Source organism: Papio anubis, chromosome 13, assembly GCF_008728515.1.
Source record: "Papio anubis isolate 15944 chromosome 13, Panubis1.0, whole genome shotgun sequence".
Classification (NCBI taxonomy): Eukaryota; Metazoa; Chordata; class Mammalia; order Primates; family Cercopithecidae; genus Papio; species Papio anubis.
The window spans coordinates 61,784,972-61,806,506 of NC_044988.1; positions in this window are offsets into that span (position 1 = coordinate 61,784,972).

Consider the following 21,535-nt stretch of genomic DNA (forward strand, 5'->3'; position numbering starts at 1 on the left):
GCTTGAACCCAGGAGGTGGAGGTTGCAGTGAGCTGAGATTGGACCACTGCACTCCAGCCTGGGCGACAAGAGTGAAACTCTGTCTCAAAAAAAAAAAAAAAAAAAGCAGCAGCAGCAGAAGAAAAAGTGTTAATCAGTTCCTACAAGAGTACTTCATTTATTCATTATTCATTTATTCAGCCGTGGGAGCTCTCCCAAGTGCTAGGTAGTAGATGTGCAAGTCCCAGTCCCAGCTCTGGAGGACTTACAAGGCATGTAGGGAAGCTGGTGAGTAAACAAGAAGCTACAATGCAAGTTTAGAGGTGATAAGCACAGGGATATGTGGGAGTTGGAAGGACAGCACTGAACCAGGTTTGGGGCTTGGGAATATCAGGGACGCCTTCCTGGAGGAAGGGACATCCACTTTAACAGCAGAGATGAGAAAGAGCCAGGCAAAAGGGTGAGGAACAGAAAGAACAGGTCAACTCATGCAGAGGCCCCGAGGGAGCCTGGGAAATGTGTGGCTAGAGCAAGATGGGAGCCCCTGACACTAGAGAGCTAAGGCCGGGCTGGACCATGAATGGTCTTGTACTTGCTCCAGGGAGTGATGGGGGTCACTGAAGGTCTGTAAACAGGGGAGTGGCAGGGAAACATTAGTATATTAGAAAGCTCTAAAGCACTGCTGTAGCTCAGAAGGCACGAATTTGGTGGTAAGAGCAGGAGTGGAGCAGAGAAACTGGTTAGGAGGCAGTTGCAGTAATAAAGGCAGGAGTTGGTGGTAACTGGAACAAAGAGAGTCTCATCAGGATTGGAAAAAGGGGCTGGACTGGAGGATGGCGCCAGTGAATGATCGAGTTGGGGTGCAGGTGTGAGAAGTGTGGGGTAGCTCCAGGGTTTCTGGTGGGGTGGTGCCCCTCTCTCATGGGAACAAAGGAGGAGGAGCAAGCTTAGTGCATATTCAAGTCTTATTTTCATATTTCTGATAAGATTTTCTCAAGTCTACAGCACTTCCTAAATATGTCATCACATGTGTGAGGTTTTTAGTTTAGTTTAGTTTAGTTTAGTTTTTTATTTTTATTTTTCGGTTTTGTAGATCAAGGCGGCCCCCAAAACATCTTTTCTGTGTAAGGAGAGGTTACTCTGGAGAATTAAAGTAAAAGAGATGAGAGATGCAGCAAAAAAGCACACTTAATTACTCCGCTGCACTTTCCCTACCCCTCTTGCATTCGACATCTACAAAGTCTGGTGCTTGGAAATAGACAAGAATCCTGGGCCCAACACAGTGGCTCATGCCTGTAATCCCAGCACTGTGGGAAGCGGAGGCAGATGGATTGCTTGAGGCCAGGAGTTCGAGACGAGGCTGGCCAATATGGTGAAACCCTGTCTCTACTGAAAAATACAAAAATTAGCCAGGTGTGGTGGCGCACGCCTGCAATCCCAGCTACTCATGAGGCTGAGGCACGAGAATCGCATGAACCTAGGAGGCGGAGGTTGCAGTGAGCCAAGATTGGGCCACTGCACTATCCAGCTTGGGCAATAGAGCAAGAGACTCTGTCTAAAAAAAGAATCCTGACCTCATAAAACTTACAATTTAGGTGCTGGCTTATGCCTTTAATCCCAGTGCTATGGGAGATCAAGGTAGGGGGATTGCTTGAAGCCAGGAGTTCAAGACCATCCTGGGCAACACAGCACAACCCCTATCTACAAAAAATTTAAAAAATTATCTGGTCATGGTGGCGTGGGCATGTAATCCTAGCTACTTTTAAGGCTGAGGCAGGAGGCTGCAATGAGCCATGATCCAGTCACTGCACTCCAGTCTGGGTGACAAAGCAAGACTCTGTATCTAAAAAAAAAAAAAAGAAAAAAAAAAAGAATTTACAATCTCATAAATCAAAAGTAATATAGGATTATAAAATACTGACATGGCCTGTTTAGGTGACTCATGCCTGTCATCTCAGCACTTTGGGAGGCCAAGGCAGGCAGATCACCTGAGGTCAGGAGTTTGAGACCAGCCTGGTCAACATGGTGAAACCCTGTCTTTACCAAAAATACAAAAATTAGCAAGGGGTGGTGGCACACACCTGTGATCCCAGTGACTTGGGAGGCTGAGGCAGGAGAATTGCTTGAACCCAGGAAGGATAGGTTGCATTAGCCGAGATCGTGCCACTGCACTCCAGCCTGGGTGACAGAGCAAGACTCTGTCTCAAAAAAATAATAAGGCCGGGTGCGGTGGCTCACGCCTGTAATCCCAGCACTTTGGGAGGCCGAGGAGGGCAGATCATGAGGTCAGGAGATTGAGACCATCCTGGCGAGCAGAGTGAAACCCTGTTTCTACTAAAAATACAAAAAATTAGCCGGGTGTGGTGGCGGGCGCCTGTAGTCCCAGCTACTCGAGAGGCTGAGGCAGAAGAATGGTGTGAACCCGGGAGGCAGAGGTTGCAGTGAGCCAAGATAGCGCCACTGCACTCCAGCCTAAGTGACAGAGCCAGACTTTGTCTCAAAAAACAATAAATAAATAAATAGCCGGGCGCGGTGGCTCAAGCCTGTAATCCCAGCACTTTGGGAGGCTGAGACGGGCGGATCATGAGGTCAGGAGATCGAGACCATCCTGGCTAACACAGTGAAACCCCGTCTCTACTAAAAAGTACAAAAAAACTAGCTGGGCGAGGTGGTGGGCGCCTGTAGTCCCAGCTACTCGGGAGGCTGAGGCAGGAGAATGGCATGAACCTGGGAGGCGGGGCTTGCAGTGAGCCGAGATCCGGTCACTGCACTCCAGCCTGGGCGACAGAGCGAGACTCCGTCTCAAAAAAAAAATAATAAATAAATAAATAATAATAATAATAATAATGGCACTTTCACATAAAACTTTTTTTTTTTTTGAGATAGAGTTTTGCTCTTTTTGGCTAGGCTGGAGTGCAATGGTGCAATCTCTGCTCACTGCAACCTCCTGGATTCAAGCAATTCTGCCTCAGTCTCCCAAGTAACTGGGATCACTGCCATCACTCCCAGCTAATTTTTTGTATTTAGTAGAGATGGGGTTTCACCATGTTGGTCAGGCTGGCCTCGAACTCCTGACCTCAGGTGATCCACCTGCTTCGGCCTCTTAAAGTGCTGGGATTACAGGCATGAGCCACCACGCCCAGCCCCTTGCTCTGTCACCCAGGTTGGAGTTCAGTGGTGTGATCTCAGCTCACTTCAGCCTCCAACTCCTGGGTTCAAGCAATTTTTCTGCCTCAGCCTCCTGAAGAGCTGGGATTATAGGCACATGCCACCATTCCTGGCTAATATTTGTATTTTTAGTAGAGACAAGGTTTCACCATGTTGGCAAAGCTGGTCTCGAACTTCTAACCTTAGATGATCCACTCTTCTTGGCCTCCCAAAGTGCTGGGATTACAGGTGTGAAGGTGTGAGCCACTGCACCTGGCCATTTTTGTCTCTCTTTTTTTTTTTTTTATAAATGCCTAACTTTTATTCTAAATGTAATAATGCCCACCAAAGATAATGTGAAAACTACAAGTAAAAACAAATTGCTCACAATGCAGAAATAATATCATGCCTATTAATGCTTTCACTTCTTTTCATCCATTAATCTTTCTAAGTGCTCTGTTGACATAAATGAAAATAATTCCACATAAGCCTGTTTGTATAATGCCCTTTTTAGCTAATGCTGTGATGATAGAATAATTATCAACTCCAGGGCCGGGCGCGGTGGCTCAAGCCTGTAATCCCAGCACTTTGGGAGGCCGAGACGGGTGGATCACGAGGTCAGGAGATCGAGACCATCCTGGCTAACACAGTGAAACCCCGTCTCTACTAAAAAATACAAAAAATTAGCCGGGCGAGGTGGCGGGTGCCTGTAGTCCCAGCTACTCAGGAGGCTGAGGCAGGAGAATGGCATGAACCCGGGAGGCGGAGCTTGCAGTGAGCTGAGATCCGGCCACTGCACTCCAGCCTGGGCAACAGAGCCAGACTCCATCTCAAAAAAAAAAAAAAAAAGAATAATTATCAACTCCAAAAGTATTATTTTAATAACTAAGAGACAAACCATACTTTATTTAACTATCTTCTGTCACTGAGTATTTAGTTTCCAACTTTTAAATTTTTTCTTTTTTTATTCATAAATATACATTTGTATTTCAATGTTTCAATATTATAAATAGCATTGGAATGATCTTTGGGCAAAGGCTTTGTTGGTCTCTGCAAATACTTTCCCAAGGATCAACCTCAGAAATAAAATAGCTGAGGAAGGAATATGAGAAATATCCAGGTTTGTTTTAATTTTTAATCCTCTATATATTTACCTTTTTGTTTGTTTGTTTGTTTGTTTTGAGACAGGGTCTTTGTTGCCCAGGCTGGAGTGCAGTGGCACGATCTTGGCTCACTGCAACCTCTGCCTCCCTGATTCAAGCAATTCTCATGCCTCAGCCTCCGGAGTAGCTGGGATTACAGGCGTCCGTTACCACTCCCAGCTAATTTTCGTATTTTTTGTAGAGATGGAGTTTCATCTTATTGGCCAGGCTGGTCTTGAATTCCTGACCTCAAGTGATCTGCCCACCTCGGTCTCCCAAGGTGCTGGGATTACAGATGTGAGCCACCTCACCTGCCTATATTTACCTCTTGAATCCATCGATTTTATGGCATGAGGTGAGAATCTAGTTTTTGCTTTCCAGAGGTGAGAAGAAGGGGTCTTCTTCAGGAACCCCAAGCCCCGTCCTCTTAGCCCTCAGTTTCTTGAAAATCCCTTGGAGAACAGAAGGTGAAGTACAGATTTGACACGTCATGCCCAGATTCCCTTTGCCCTAATTACAAGAAAGTGTTTTCCCTGTTCCATGAGTAACTGCCTTTCTCTAAGTGGCCTCACTCTGATGAGTAACTGAAAATGCACTTCTCTGTTTGAACTTTGTCAGAAGTGTCCATGCCAAAAAGCCTTGTAATGCTCGAAAGTACATAAAATAGAAAGGGATAGCAAAAATAAAACAGGAAACAAACAAGTTAATCAAGTGCCCAGCACACGTTAAGGACTCAGTAAATGATATATGTTCACTCAACAGACATTTATGGATTTCCTACTGGAAGTCAGGCGCTATGGGGACATGGCAGTGACCAAGACACAGTTACTGCCCTCCCACAGCATCCTGCCTAGTGGACAAGACAGCCTTAAACACATGATTACACAAATGGTGGTTAGTTATAAGTGTTAAGTGTCAAGGTACTGGGGGACTATCTCATCAGGGTAAGGGGACATTGGTGAATTATAAGGATACATTGGGGTTGGGCATGGTGGTTCATGCCTGTAATCCCAGCACTTTTGGAGGCCAAGGAGGGCAGATCACCTGAGAACAGGAGTTTGAGACCAGCCTGGCCAACATGGTGACACCCCGTCTCTACTAAAAATACAAAATTAGCCGGGTATGGTGGCACATACCTGTAATCCCAGCTACTCGGGAGGCTGAGGCAGGAGAATTACTTGAACCTGGGAGGCGGAGGTTGCAGTGAGCTGAGATCGGGCCATTGCACTCCAGCCTGGGCGACAGAGCGAGACTCTGTCTCAAAAAAAAAAAAAAAGAAAGAAAGAAAAAACACAGGTGGGGTACGGTGGCTCACACCTGTAATCCCAGCACTTTGGGAGGCTGAGGTGGGCAGATCACCTGAGGTCAGGAGTTCGACACCAGCCTGGCCAACATGGTGAAACCCCATCTCTACTAAAAATACAAAAAAATTAGCTGGGCGTGGTGGTGCACACCTGTAATCCCAGCTACTTGGGAGGCTGAGGCAGGAGAATCACTTGAACCCGGGAGGTGGAGGTTGCAGTGAGCTGAGATCTTGCCATTGCACTGCAGCATGGGGGACAGAGTGAGGTTCCGTCTCAAAAAAAAAAAGGGGGGGATATATTGGGGAATTCTAAAAAGGTAAATAATTGTCATCTTAATAAATGGAGATTTTAGGGCCAGGCTGGGCAGAGGCAACTGCCAGGTGTCATGAGTGCATGCAGAGAAGATTCAGGGCTTCCTGGAAAAGACTTCTACATGGTCTTCCTTCAATACCCTGGGAATAAGTGCCTAAGCCCAAGGCCTAGCCCACCTAGGGGTCAAAATGAAGCATCGCTGGCCAGGGCAGATGGCAAAGCTAAGTGTGGCAAATCCAGGTCAGGAAGCCCAGAGGAGGCCAGAGGCTGGAAAGGCAGGGGCAAAGTCTCAAATGTGGGCACATGTTTAGCGTGTCAAACGGAAAGACACCAAGGGGACCTAGGTGAGGGGCTTGAGATCAGAGGATGTGGATGATGATCGGGAGGAGGCAGAAATAGGGCAGTAGTGGTTGACTAACAAAGGGGCAGTGGAAGGGTGGTGACAGTCCAGAGGACTTAGAGATGATGGGGACCCAGGTGGTAAGAGCTGGGAGACTATGTTAGGGCTGTGGCAGCAAAGGTGACAAGGTGACAGGGTCAGGTGGGGACAGTCAAGGTGACAGGAGAGATGGGAATGAACTAGCAAGTGACAGGTTGGGTTGGAGGTGGTTGACGAAGGGTTGGTCGAGATAGCAACAGGCTTGGGCATGGGGCAGGGGCAGGGATGGCGGCAATGCTCGAGAAGGTAACATGGTGATGAGAACTGGGTCAAGTGACAGCATGGGTAAGAAAGAGGCAGTGGTTGTGATGCAGGGATGATGGTGAGGGTGACAAATGAGTGACAGGGTCAGAGAGGAGTGATGACCATCAAGGTGACCCAGGGGTGACAGGAAGTGTGGGTGGCGATGATGTCTGTGCCAGTAGCAAGTCAGAGACACGTACCTAGCCCCCCTCCCCTGGGCCTGTTTCAACAGCGGAACTGTTCCCTAGGCCGCAGGTCTCATGACTCAGTACCATGTATCAGCCATGCCTTCGATAAGATCTCTAGGTGCAGCCACAGCCATGGGGGCAGGCTGGGTGCCTGTGTTGGCTGTGCCCAGGCCCATCGAGGGACCCAGGCACGGAACCTTAATGTCATCTCTGCCTCCTCCCTCCTGGGTCCACATCCACTGCAATCTGGAGTTGGCCACAAACACTTAGCCTCCTTCTTACAGACTACAAAAGTTTTGGCCAGGGCTTTGTCTATTCCACCAGGCTTCTTCCACAGCTGACCCCATTAGAAGTGTTTAGGCCTCTAATTCTTTCTCATAACTGTCCCCTGTGGGGAGAGAGAAAGGAAGGTGGACTTCAAGAGGGTTCTGAATAATCCCATCCACTCATCGCACAAATATTTATTAAACTCCTTGAAAGGTACTAGGGGCTGACTTTCACAACCAGACCTCTTTCCCTGTCTCCATGAAGCTCAGTCTGGAAGAGCAATTGCAGCAAATGGCAGCCACCACTGGGTCTGTGCTATTCACTAGTAACAGAGTGGGGTAAACTTTTTTTTTTTTTTTTGAGACAAGGTCTCACTCAGTCACCCAGGCTGGAGTGCAGTGCTGTGATCATGGCTCACTGAAGCCTTGACCTCCTGGGCTCGAGCGATCCTCCTGCCTCAGCCCCCTGAATAGCTGAGACTACAGGTGTGTGCCATGGCACCTGGCTATTTCTTTTTATTTTCTGTAGAGACAGAGTCTCACTATGTTGCCCAGACTGGTGCAAACGGCTTTTTAAACCCTGAAGGGACCAAGGGTGGTGGCTCACGCCTGTAATCCCAGCACTTTGGGAGGCCAAGGAGGGCGAATCACCTGAGGTCAGGAGTTCGAAACCAGCCTGACCAACGTGAAGAAACCCCGTCTCTACTAAAAACACAAAATTAGCCGGGCGTGGTGGCGCATGCCTGTAATCCCAGCTACTCAGGAGGCTGAGGCAGGAGAATCGCTTGAACCCGGGAGGTGGAGGTTGCAGTGAGCCGAGATCACATAGTTGTACTCCAGCCTGGGCAACAAGAGTGAAACTCCATCTCAACAACAACAACAAAAACCCTGAAGTGAGTGGGTTCCATTAAAGGAAATCTTGGGGACTGTGCCAGTGACCTTTTGGCTCAGCTAAACACTTTATAAAAAGTAATTTAGAGTACAGTGAGCAATCAGGAGGGAGAAAGTAAAGAGGTGGGAGATGGGAGGGTAGAGAAAGCCAGCAGTGTGGCCAGAGGCAGGGGCACTAAGTGGGGTGAAGGGGCCAGGGAGAAATAGCCCCTGGTGGAGGAGCCAAAATGATTTCGAAGAACAGAGATGTTTAATATTCAGTCTGAACGTGTTGTATAAAGTAAATTCCCACCAGGCACGGAGGCTTACGCCTATATTCCCAGCACTTTGGTAGGCCGAGGCGGGCAGAGCATTTGAGGTTGGGTATCAGGAGAACCCGCTCCCGATGTTTAACGTGGGTTCTTTTCTGTTTCCTAAGTGTCTCGGCTGGTTTGAGAAATAAAGGGAAAGAGCACAAGAGAGAGAAATTTAAAGCTGGGTGTCCGGGGGAGACATCACATGTCGGCAGGATCCATGATGTTACCTGAGCCATAAAACCAGCAAGTTTTTATTAACGATTTTCAAAAGGGGAGGGAGTGCACGAATAGGGTGTGGGTCACAGAGATCACATATTTTACAAGGTAATAAAATATCACAAAGGAAATGGAGGCTGGGCGAGATCACAGGACCACCAGATGAGGCGAAATTAAAATTGCTGTCATTGATAACATCTCATCAGGCAACAGGGTTTGAGAGCAGACAACCTCTCTGACCAAAATGTATTAGGCAGGAATTTCCTCATCCTAATAAGCCTGGGAGCACTACAGGAGACCAGGGCTTATTTCATCCCTTCGGCTTCGACCATAAAAGACAGCACGCCTTGAGGGGGCCGTTCCTAGGCCTACCCTCAGGGCGCTTTCTCTTTCTCAGGGATGTTCCTTGCTGAGAAAAAGAATTCAGCAATATTTCTCCTATTTGCTTTTGAAAGAGGAGAAATACAGCTCTGTTCCGTCCGGCTCACCAGCGGCCAGTTCAAAGTTACCGCTCTTGTTCCCTGAACATCGCTGTTATCCTGTTCTTTTTTTTAAGATGCCCAGATTTCATACTGTTCAAACACACATGCTCTACAAACAATTTGTGGAGTTAACACAATCATCACAGGGTCCTGAGGCGACATTCATCCTCTTCAGCTTACAAAGAAGATGACGGGATTAAGAGATTAAAGACAGGCATAGGAAATCACAAGGATATTGACTGGGGAAGTGATAAGTGTCCATGAAATCTTAACAATTTATGTTCTTCTGCCACGGCTTCAGCCGGTGCCTCCATTCGGGGTCCCTGACTTCCTGCAACAGTTGGGAGTTTGAGACCAGCCTGGGCAATATGGCGAAACCGTGTCTCTACTAAAAATACAAAAATTAGCTGGGCATAGTGGCACATGCCTGTAATCCCAGATACTTGGGAGACTGAGGCAGGAGAATTGCTTGAACCCAGGAGGTGGAGGTTGCAGTGAGCCAAGATCGTGCCACTGTACTCCAGTCTGGCAACAGAGCGAGACTCTTGTCTCAAAAAAAAAAAAAAAAGTTTGTTCCTTCCTTCTTATTGAGATATACTTCTTCACATGCCATAATATTTACCCTTCTAAATTTTACAATTTAGTAGTTTTTAGTGTATTCACACAGTTATGCAACCTTCATCACTGTCTAATTCCAGAACATCTCATCACTCTAAAAAGACAATTCATGCCCATTAGGAGTCAATCTTCATCTGCCCCAGCCCCTGGCAACCACTAATCTACTTTCCGTCAGTATAGATTTGCCCATTCTGACATTTTATACAACATGTAGCCTTTTGTGACTGGCTTCTTTCACTTAGCATACTGTTTCCAAGGTTAATCCATGTCGTAGCACGCATAAGGAATTTCTTTTTTTTTTTTTTTTTTGAGACAGAGTCTCACTCTGTTGCCCAAGCTGGAGTGCAGCTGCACAATCACAGCTCACTGCAGCCTGGACCTACTGGGATCAAGCAATCTTCCCGCCCCAACCTCCTGAGTAGCTGGGACTACAGGCATGCACCACCATGCCCATATAATTTTTTTTTTTTTTTGTAGAGATGAGGTTTCACCATGTTTCCCAGGCTGGTCTCAAACTCCTGGGCTCAAGTGATTCACCCACCTTGGCCTCCCAAAGTATTGGGATTACAGGCATGAGCCATCACACCCAGTCAGAGATTCCTTTTCTTCTTTTTTAAGTAGAATTCAAAGAGAAAAGAGCAAGGTACACATCTGAGTTACCATGGTATGTTTCAGGGACCCAAGGGTCTAGGCCAAGATGGTGGCATAAATGTCAGGACCTCAGCCTTTCCCTCTTTGACAGGATCCACTCAGGACAGAATTCTTACTATCTCTTGGCAGGCTTCCCGCCTCCCCCAGTCCTGCCCCCAGCAACTATCTTGACCCACCTTTGCTTGTTTGTTTGTTGTTTTTTTGAGACAGAGTCTCGCTCTGTCACCCAGGCTGGAGTGCAGTAGTGCAATCTTAGCTCATGCAACCTCTGCCTCCTGGGTTCATGCCATTCTCCTGCCTCAGCCCCCCGAGTAGCTGGGACTACAGGTGCCCGCCACCACACCCGGCGAATTTTTGTATTTTTAGTAGAGACAGGGTTTCGCCTTGTTGACCAGGCTGGTCTTGAACTCCTGACCCCAGATGATCTGCCCACCTCAGCCTCCCAAAGTGCTGGGATTACAGATGCATGAGCTACCGCACCCAGCCTCTGTTTGTTTTTTGTTTGTTTGTTTTTTGTTTGTTTGCTCTTTGTGTATTTCTGCTGTTTAAATCCACCTTTCTTAAGTACCATTTTGCACACATTTTCCCACCCCTCTCACTTGCATCTTCTAATTCTTAAACTTGGCATTCCAGGTCCTCACAGCCAAGTCCCCTCCCATTGCTGCTGCCTTCTGGCTTTGTGTGTGACTTTCAGGATCTCTCTGCTTCAGCTATGTCTCTGTCCCTTTTCTCACACCCTGCCTTCTGATGCAGTGTCGCCCTGCCGTCTCTCATCTGAATCCAAGGCTGTTAGGACCCTAGAAAAGAATCCAAGAATGCTAGGCCTGGGAAAGCAAATTAAGACTCAAATCATCTCATGCAACGTCCCTGTGGTACTGAGGGGGAAACTGAGGTAAAGAGTGGTAGTAGGAATTGCTCTGGGTCTCAGAATAACTTGGAGCTCCTGACACCCAGGACCCTCCCTGCACTGTGTGCATTGGTCTCTATCCAAGGTGGCAACTGGTCCCAAGTTGACTCCTTCCTGACACCCTAGATTGGTGATGGATGAGTTTGTAGGGACCACTAAGCAAGAACAGTAGGAGGCTGTGGTTCTCCAGAACCTCCCTGACCTGGATCCTGCCTAACTTGGCCCCACACACCCTTCTAGTCTCATCCGGCATTCTAAGCTCCAGCAACACTGAACTCTGTCCAGCTCTTGCAGGGCACACTCATCTCCTGCCTTCAGGCTTTTGGACAAGCTGTTACCTCTCCCTGGATCAGCCCACAGGCTAATTCCTTCTCATCCTTTAGGTCTCAATATAAAGGTGGAGGGGCATGGGAAGGTGATGTGGGCCTTAAAAGGGCCCCACACTTGATTTAATGTTGTCCAAATTGCCTCTGATTGCTTGTATTTGCACTATCCTCCACTAATTAGCCTTTAGGTTCCATGAAGGCAGGAACAGTCCTCAGTTTCTATTTGGGAATCCATTTTTTTCAGAGGAAGTCGACATCTCTCTTGGGACCAGAGGTGGGAACCATGAGGGATGGGCATATGACCAAGCTGATCTAATCAGAGTGCACCTTAGGGTGTGTACTGGAACAGCTGTGACAAAGATGTTCCATCTTCCCTGCTGAACCTTAACAAGGAAGCATGTGGCCTGACAGCCACTGCCAGCTCTCTTGAAACCACAGAGAATCTAGCCTTGGGATGAGGCTGACAGCATGGAAGGAAGAGAGAAGAGACAGAAAGGACATGGATGCTGGATCAAGCCTCACCTGAAGTTTTCATCTAAATTTGTCTGTTATGTGAGCCAATTACCACCATTGCCCAAGCCACATTGAGTTAGATTTCTTCTTACTGGCATCCAGATGCTTTTTACCTAGTATTGTGGTATATCTTACAACAATATTATATAAGATATTAGTCACCATAGTATTTCTGGTGCTTACCGTGGCCAGCCTGGCATTGAAAAATAGGTGCTCGGGAGGTCGGGAGTGGAAGCTCACACCTGTAATCCCAGCACTTTGGGAGGCCAAGGTTGGCAGATCACCTGAAGTCAGGAGTTCGAGACCAGCCTGGTCAACATGGTGAAACCCCATCTCTACTAAAAATACAAATCAGACAGATATGGTGGCAGGCAGCACCTGTAATCCCAGTTACTCGGGAGGCTGAGGCAGGAGAATCACTTGAACCCAGGAGGCAGAGGCTGCAGGGAGCCACTGAGATCGCACCACTGTACTCCAGCCTGGGCAATAAGAGTGAAACTCCATTTCAAAAAAAAAAAAGTGCGTGGTCAGGCGAGGTGGTTCATGCCTATAATCCCAGCATTTTGGGAGGCCAAGGCAGAAGGCTCACTTCAAGAGTTAGAGACCCGGCCGGGCGCGGTGGCTCAAGCCTGTAATCCCAGCACTTTGGGAGGCCGAGACGGGCGGATCACGAGGTCAGGAGATCGAGACCATCCTGGCGAACACGGTGAAACCCCGTCTCTACTAAAAAATACAAAAAAAAACTAGCCGGGCGAGGTGGCGGGCGCCTGTAGTCCCAGCTACTCCGGAGGCTGAGGCAGGAGAATGGCGGGAACCCGGGAGGCGGAGCTTGCAGTGAGCTGAGATCCGGCCACAGCACTCCAGCCTGGGTGACAGAGCAAGACTCCGTCTCAAAAAAAAAAAAAAAAAAAAAAAAAAGAGTTAGAGACCCGTCTGAGTAACATAGCAGAACACCGTATCTACAAAAAGTAAAAAAAAATAATAAATTAGCTCAGTGTGGTGGTACACATCTGTAGTCCCAGCTACTCTAGGGGCTGAGGTGGGAGGATCATTTGACCCCAGGAGGTTGAGGTTGCAGTGAACTGGGATCACACCACTGCACTCCAGCCTGGGAACAGATGGAACCCCGTCTCTAAAAAATAAAAATAAATTTAAAAAACTAAAAAAAGATGCTTAAATGTTTTTTGTTTTGTTTTGTTTGAGATGGAGCCTCACTCTGTCACTCAGGCTGGAGTACAATGGCATGATCTCAGCTCACTGCAACCTCCTCCTCCCAGGTTCAAGAGATTCTCTTGCCTCAGTCTCCCAAGTAGCTGGGACTGCAGGTGCGTGCCACCATGCCCGGCTAATTTTTGCTTTCTAGTAGAGACAGGGTCTCACCATGTTGGCCAGGCTGGTCTTGAACTCCTGGCCTCAGGTGATCCACCCACCTTGGCCTCCCAAAGTGCTGAATTACAAGCATGAACCACCACACCCGGTCAATAAATGTTTGATGAAATAATAAAGAAATACATGAGTCAGGTGCTGTGGCTCACGCCTATAATTCCAGCACTTTGGAAGGCTGAGGTGGGAGGATCGCTTGAAGCTAGGAGTTCGAGACCAGCCTGAGGAACATGGGAAGACCTCATTTCTACAAAAAAATTTGAAAAATTAGCCAGGCATGGTGGTGCGTAGCTGTGGTGCCAGCTACTCAGAAGGCTGGGGTGAGAGGATCACTGATGGAGACGGAGGCTGCCGTGAGCCGCATTCGTGCCACTGCACTCTAGCCTGGGTGACAGAGCAAGACCTTATCTCAAAAAAAAAAAAAAAAAAGATCAATAATAAAATAAGGGCCAGGCATGGTAGCTCACGCCTGTAATGCCAGCACTTTGGGAGGCCGAGATGGGCAGGTTTCTTGAGGTCAGGAGTTCAAGACCAGCCTGGCCAACATGGTGAAACCCCGTCTCTACTAAAAGTACAAAACAAAATTAGCTGGGTGTGGTGGCAGGCGCCTGTAGTCCCAGCTACTCAGGGGCTGAGGTGAGAGAATCTCTTGAACTCAGGAGGCGGAGGTTGCAGTGAGCCAAGATCATCCCATTGTACTCCAGCCTGGGCAACAGAGCAAGACTCTCTCTCAAAATAAATAAATAATAATAATATTTATTTATTTATTTATTTATTTTTTTTTTTTTTTTTTTTTTTTGAGACGGAGTCTCGCTCTGTCGCCCAGGCTGGAGTGCAGTGGCCGGATCTCAGCTCACTGCAAGCTCCACCTCCCGGGTTTGCGCCATTCTCCTGCCTCAGCCTCCTGAGTAGCTGGGACTACAGGCGCCCGCCACTTCGCCCGGCTAAGTTTTTGTATTTTTTAGTAGAGATGGGGTTTCACCGTGTCAGCCAGGATGGTCTCGATCTCCTGACCTCGTGATCCACCCGTCTCGGCCTCCCAAAGTGCTGGGATTACAGGCTTGAGCCACCGCGCCCGGCCATAATAATAATATTAAAATAAACAAGCTCTCTAGCAGAAAGGCCGGGAGATACTCTTTTCCACATGAGACTCTTCCAGGAGCCCTTCTGCAGATGTCTGCTGGCCTCCTCAACCCTGTGCCCCTCAAGGGATCCCCTACAGGTCCTCCTCTTTCCTAGCAGGAGTCTAAATCCCTGGGACAGCACAAAGCATTGTCACTTTCTGTTCGGCCCCTGGCAGTTGGACCCATCGAGGCTTCTTTCTGCAGTCAGGTGTCTCTGGGCTTAGAAGATGTACCCTGAGACTGGGGACCCAGGCCTGGACAGGCCACTGCCTTACCCAGTAGCTTTGTGCAAATCACCTGTATTTGAGACTCAGCTTCCTGCTCTGCAGAACTGCAGTAAGGGTGTGGATCTATTGACTTCAGAGGGTAAGATGGCCCTGACTCTCCTGCTGCCTGCGCTTCTAAACTGTGAGACAGTGGCTGCTCTACCAGTTGGAAATCAGGAGTTTTAGTTTATCCTGCTGTTTGCTTATTCAGCAATTACTTGTCAGCAGCTATGGTGTGTGCCTGCCCAGGCACTCGGACTCAGCCACAGTCTACAAACCTCCTGCTTCCCGACCACTTGCTCTGAAAATCTGGGTTGTGATCTCAAAACCTAAAGACTTCCCAACCCCATATCCTGACCTCCGTGTCTCGTTTGGAGTATCGCGACCCCCGACCCCGTACCCCCAGTCCTGTGCCCACCTCCACACACACTGCCGCTCTGTCCGACTCATTACATCGATGTGTGGCTTCTGGCCCCCACAGGTTGGAGTGTGGGTGAGTGTGTATTGGAGTGCGAGTGCCCCTGTGAGTGTAAGGCTGTGTGATGTAAGGATGTGGAGTGTGGGTGTGTATCTGAGTGTGTTTGCGCATGTGAGTGTGTAATGAGTGACAGTTGCTGTCAGGGCTTGTCTGACTGCAGTTGGATCAAGTGTGGAGTGAGTGTGCCGTGTGTGGGGGTGTGGATGAGCCAGTGTGGCTGTGCATGATTTTGTGTGAGGATGTGCAAAGCCCCAGTCCCTCATCAGTCAAAGAAGACACACCCTCACATGCATGTGGGCACATATACATTCCAAGGGTCGAAGGTGGCTAAGCTGTAAGCCCATCTTCTGATAAGGGAAGACTTTGTCCACAGGCCAGTGACCACTCTCCCCTCCCCACTCCGACATGGAAGTGGGGATCCCGCAGCTAAAGGTCGCCTCTGTCAGGAACGAGCACCCTGAGACTGGGGTCCACAGTCCACCTCCCACCTCAAGCCAGGCCGCCGCCTCCTCTCTCTCGGCTGCTTTCCAGCCCAGCCCTGGCAGTGACCCTGGACTGAGAGGCGAAGGACGGGGTGGTGGCCAGACATTCCAGGTGCCTCCCCGGCTGTGGGGGGCATTTCCATGGAGATGAGCAGCCGACCATATGAAGATGATTATCAGGGCTCCCAGGGTCCCTTCCCCCAGCCTCTCCCAGACAGACCTCTTTAGCACTAAGCCCTGCCAGGAAATGTGACAAGAACCCACTGCTCCTCACAGGAGCTTCTGAAAAAGGCAGAGACCACAAAGCCATGGGAGTGTCCCCAAAACAGCTTCCCTGACGCAAGAGACCAAAGAAGTTGGCCAAGGCAATTAGAGCTGGTTTAAGGCTTTATCCCCAGAGATCTCTAGAAGCAGGGGACAGAGCCACCCATTCCTTCTTCACACATTGTATTTCACTCTGACCTGGAGGTATGACCAAGGCAATAGAGGGTGGGGGCCCCTAGAGGAGTCAGGGTGGCTAGTTTGCAGCCCACTCATCACCCCACCCCACTGACAATCTCACATCCCTAAGACATGCCGGTTAGTGTCCCCTAGACTTCCTGTGCTTTGGCCATACACAGGGCTGGGAAGGGGCACCGATCCTTTTCTGGCTCCCAAAGCTGCTGGGACTCTCAGTGTGTTGATGAGAGATGGAAGAGGTTCCCAGAGTCACTGCAGTTGTCCTGGTTTCTGCCCTGTTCTTGAGGAGCTAAAGTGGGATGTTAATGAGACCTCAGAAAGAACTTCCTGATAGGAGGCTGTGAAACAAGATTATTAAACACAGATTGGGTTTTTGCTTGTGCCCTCAACCTTCTGGGACTGACTCCTGGCTATGATTCCACGTACACCACCCTCTGAACCTGAACCCCTGTTTCATCACCATCACCACTCTCAACCCCTGCCATATCGCCTGAGCCCCATGAGGGGATGGCATGCCCAGCTCTCCCTTTCTCAGGAGCCTGAATTTTCTGGAGAAGGCCCAGGGTAGGAAAGAGACTCTGGCTTCCATCTCCCCTAAGCCCAGGCTGCCTGGGGAAAGCTGACTCCACGGAAGCTGGAGGGACTGGGGCTTGACTCCCAGGCTGACTAAGGCCCCACAGAAGTTCCAAGCTCCCGGAACTACAGCAGATGGCCTTGGGGAGTCAGGCGTCACTTCCAAGCCTGTCTTCATGCTGTCCTTCTCCACAGTACACACGGAGCTCAGGAGGAGTCATCGGTACCATCATTATAGCCTCCACTTCAAAAGCCCTTACTGCCACATCTGGCATTGTTCTGATGCATGCATTCATCCACTTACCCCACCTTGCACAACCTAATGAGGCAGGTACTATTACTATCCCCATTTCACAGAGGAAGAAACTAACGTGCAGAGAGGTGACATCAGTCAGGGATGCCGCAGGAACAGATGGTGCCCTCTAAGGTTTCACTGAAGAGAGCCTGAGGGGGGACTATTTACAGAGGTGGCGGTAGAGTCAAAGGGACCAACCAGGGACGGCTTGGGGACTAACCAACAGCAGCCATTCCCCTTCAGCCAGAAGAGGCAAGGGGAGAGCAGTGTTCTGGAATGCAGGAAAAACAAGAGCCCTGGAAAAGGCATGAATACTCTGACCGTTATCCCCCCACCTTCCCTGTCCTCTGGTTTCCTAGCTGTGTCTCCCTTTTGCCAAACCCAGCTCGAAGCCTGAGGGCAAGAGCACCGGGAATGCCGCCCATAGAGATGAGCCTCCTGAGACACAGAGCAGGATAGAGACTGGATCTGGGGCAGATGGAGACTCCCACCCACCCAAGATCCTGTGGCTGGGAAAGGCTCATTTGGAACCCAGGTAATCTGCATTCAGAGCACTACTCCCTGAGACGCTGCAAAATGCTATCTGGGGAAGGGGTTGAGAAGACTGGGGTCTAGTGCAGGCTCTGCTGCACTGCTCTGTGACTCTAGATGAGACTCTAGTTTTGCCTTTACACAAAGAGGAGGTGGTCTCTCCTGGCACCCTCCACAGCCTAGGTTCCCAGACCAGACACAGCCTCTGTGTTTCCACTGCCACCCCCTCCCTTACCTCAGACAAACCTGGCACCAAAGGCCAAAGCCCGGGGCATGGAGATGCTGAGTCCTGAGGAGCCCATCCCCAGCTGCAGGCCAGACACACCCATTCCCCTGCCCCCGTCAGACTTGGAGGTTCTACCCAGGAAGCCTCCTTCCAGTCTCCCTGGCAGTCCCAGTGTCTCCATCTCCATATCTCCTTTCTTTGTACTACCACGTTCCCAGGGCCCATAGCTCAGGGGTCCTACCCACAAGACAGGCCTCCTCCTCCCAGCCAGAAGGTGGGGGGCCCTGCTTAGGGCAGCAGCCTCACAAACCATTCCTCCTAGACTGCCTTTGGCCCCTGGGGTCTCTGTACTGGGTGGAGTAGTCCCTCTTCTCCGCTTCCCACCCCACCCAACTCCACCCCACCCACGTTTCCCCAAACCTAGAGGTGCCCCACCTAGGTTTTCAGAAAAACAAAATCAAGAGGAAAGAGGAAGGAGGGAGCTCATTACCAGGAATTAAGGAGGAGGCCTGCCCTAGGGGAACACAAGTTGGACTGGGCTGGCAGGAAGAGATACACACTGAGTACACAGAGGTGTACTTAAAATACACTGAGAGAGGGGCTCAGAGGAACATGTGGAGATGTGGTCCGAGGGTCACAGTCCAGGATGTTCACTCAGAGGTACACAAAGAAAGACCCAGACACAAGGCCTGGCGCGGTGGTTCATGCCTGTAATCCCAGCACTTTGGGTGGCCAAGACAGGTGGATCACCTGAGGTCAGGAGTTCAAGACCAGCCTGGGCAACACAGTGAAAACCCATCTTGACTAAAAATACAAAAGTTAGCCGGGCATGGTGGCACGCGCCTGTAATCCCAACTACTTGGGAGGCTGAGGCAGGAGAATTGCTTCAATCCAGGAGGCAGAGGTTGCGGTGAGCCAAGATCACACCATTGCACTCCAGCCTGGATGACAAAAGCGAAACTCCATCTCAAAAAATAAAAATAATAATAATAAAAAAAGAAAGACCCAGATACAAAGAGTCAGGCAGTGAGAAAGACTTGAAAAGAGACAGAGGCATGGTCTACCAGAGGTTTGGACCCACAGAGACATAACCAGATACATTGAAAGAAAGGCACAACCAGAAACACTGAGAAGAGCACACTTCCCTGTGTGCACACACACACCGAGGCAGGCACACTAAGAAACAGGAACCAAGCTCAAGTTTCACAGAGGCTGATTTTAACCCAAGCAGATCCAAATTTTAAGGAAACATGAGCTTCTCCAAAGTGGGCCATGGAGATGGCTCAGCACAGGAAGAAGGGACAGAGGTGAGGTGGGGGATGTGATTCACCCTCCATGTCCTCCCCAGAAAATGGATTACATGGAATGGGAGAAGATACCTTCTTTTTTTTTTTTTCTTTTCCCGAGACAGAGTCTTGCTCTGTTGCCCAGGCTAGAGCGCAGTGGTGCGATCTCGGCTCACTGCAAGCTCCACCTCCCGGGTTCACGCCATTCTCCTATCTCAGCCTCCCCAGTAGCTGGAACTACAGGCGCCTGCTGCCATGCCCGGCTAATTTTTTGTATTTTTAGTGGAGACGGGATTTCACCGTGTTAGCCAGGATGGTCTTGATCTCCTGACCTCATGATCCGCCGGCCTCGGCCTCCCAAAGTGCTGGAATTACAGGCGTGAGCCACCGTGCCCAGCCAGGAGAAGATACCTTCCTAAAGGAGATGAAGAGTTGTCTTGCTAGAACTTTCTGACAGCCAGAACTGCTGGTGGAAGGTACACCTGGAGGTGGGGAGCTTCCCTCCTACCCCTGGAGGGGTCACACAGCTGCTGCATGGCTCATGTCCCTATCAGCCCCTGCCCTGACCCACTGCTCCTGGTCCATGCTCTCGCATGGCCTGACCCCCCAGGCAACACGTTTCCTTGGCTGTGGTCGCGTGCTTCTTTGCCCTGCATCCTGTGTGTGAGCCCCTCTTGTCTGCTCTCCATCTCTCCCAAGAGCTTTCTGAAGTCAGGACACAGCACGCCATCACCCTCATACTTCCTCCCTCCCCTTTCTCAGGAAATTCAGAATCCATGGAAGGAATCTGAGGAGGAAGAGGATATTGAATTCAATGACCTTTAAAAAAAACAGCCTTTAGCATCCTCCCTCCACTGCCTTCCCACCCCCGTCTCTGGTTCTGCAGGAAAAATCAGGAGGTGACATTTATTGAGGATTTACCATCTGCTGGTCACTGTGTTAGGTCTTTTCCACGAATCATCTTCCATTATTTCCTCCTCTCAGTATCTCCCAATTCACAGATAAGGGAGGTTCAGGAAAAGAACATGACTACCCCAAGGTCACCCAGCTAGGGAGAGAATCCTAGCTGGGCCAGGAACCAAGGTTTGCCTACCCATTAATTACTGCACCAGAAGTGCTGCCACCACCCTCTGGGCTGACTGGTCAGAGTCAGCAGCAGGATTTGAGAGCAAGGGGTGACAGAAGGACATGGGGCATGCTGGGAAGGACAGCAAGGTGAGGGCAGCCCAGGTGGGACTGGTGTGGCTGGAATGACCCTCTGCAGCCGTATTCCCCTCCCAAGGTTTGCCCTTCCTCCCCCCAGGGCCTGGGAAGGGGACACTCCCTCTGGCTTAGGTCCCTCCCACATTCTGGACACGCCTCTTGGGAGCTGGGGACAAAGAAGGGATAGAAACCTAAAATGGAGTTGCCTTCTCCTGCCCTCACCTCCCCAGGCAGATTCTTGGCTGTGTGACCCTGTGTTTGCCACCCACCCCCTCTGGGCCATGGTCTCATCTGTGAAGGCTGGAGAGCAAAAGCTGGCTTAGCTTCTAAAAACCACAATTCTCCTGCCACACACAGGGATCCTCTGGCTCCCACGGGGTTTGCTCAGAGCAGGGATTGGGTAGGGGATACCTTCCCTTGTATTTCATGACGTTTCCCTTGATGAAACTTGAGGAGGGTGTGGGAAGGAAGAAGCAAATGAGAAAAGCTTCCTGTTCTCAGGTCTGCTGAGCCCATTGCTTTTCTGGGTAAGTCAGAGTGCCAGAGTCAATCGTCCCACCCCCTGCCTTACTGGGCACAGAGGTACCTCTGTAGAAATGAAATGACTGAAGAAATGAAGCGGAAGGGGAAATGAGCATGAACCAGCTGCGGGTCTCGGCACCTAAGACAGCTGACTAGAAGATGCTGGAAGAGTGAGGCAGAGCAGGGATGGCTTCCCAGAGGAAGAGGTGTTAAAGCAGATCATTAATGAGCAAAGATGTGAGTTGGGACTTTGGAGCAAAGTCTGAAGACACAAAAACGTAGAAACACAAAGTAGGCTGAGGCAGATGGAGCCGTGTGAGAGGAGTAGGGTCAAGAGTTGGATCCTGGAGGTCCTGAACGCCAGATGGAGGGTTGTGGGTGGTCTCCAGACGAGCCCTTTCAGCAGCGGTTTTGAAGAGATCCCTCTGGTTGCTTTGTGGACTGACTGGGGCAGGCCTGGAGGCAGGGATGCTGCCAAGGGGGCTGTGGCCAAGGTCTGGGTGGAGGTTATGGAGCCTGAACAGCTGCAGGTTGTGGAGGACAATACAGGTTCCAGTCTGATGGGTCTCCTCCAGCAACAGGGAACTTGCCACCTCCTGGGCAGCAGTTCTCCCTTTTGGGCAGCTCTGCAGCAAGATCTTCCCTGCATGGGGCTCAAGCCTTTTCCAGGGTGATGTGTGCGTACAGGGATTGGGAAGAAGATTCCATTCATTATGCTGGAGTACCCATGAGGATGGAAGCTTGGGGGAAAGTTTGGGACCACTGAGTTCAAACTGAGAGGCTTGGT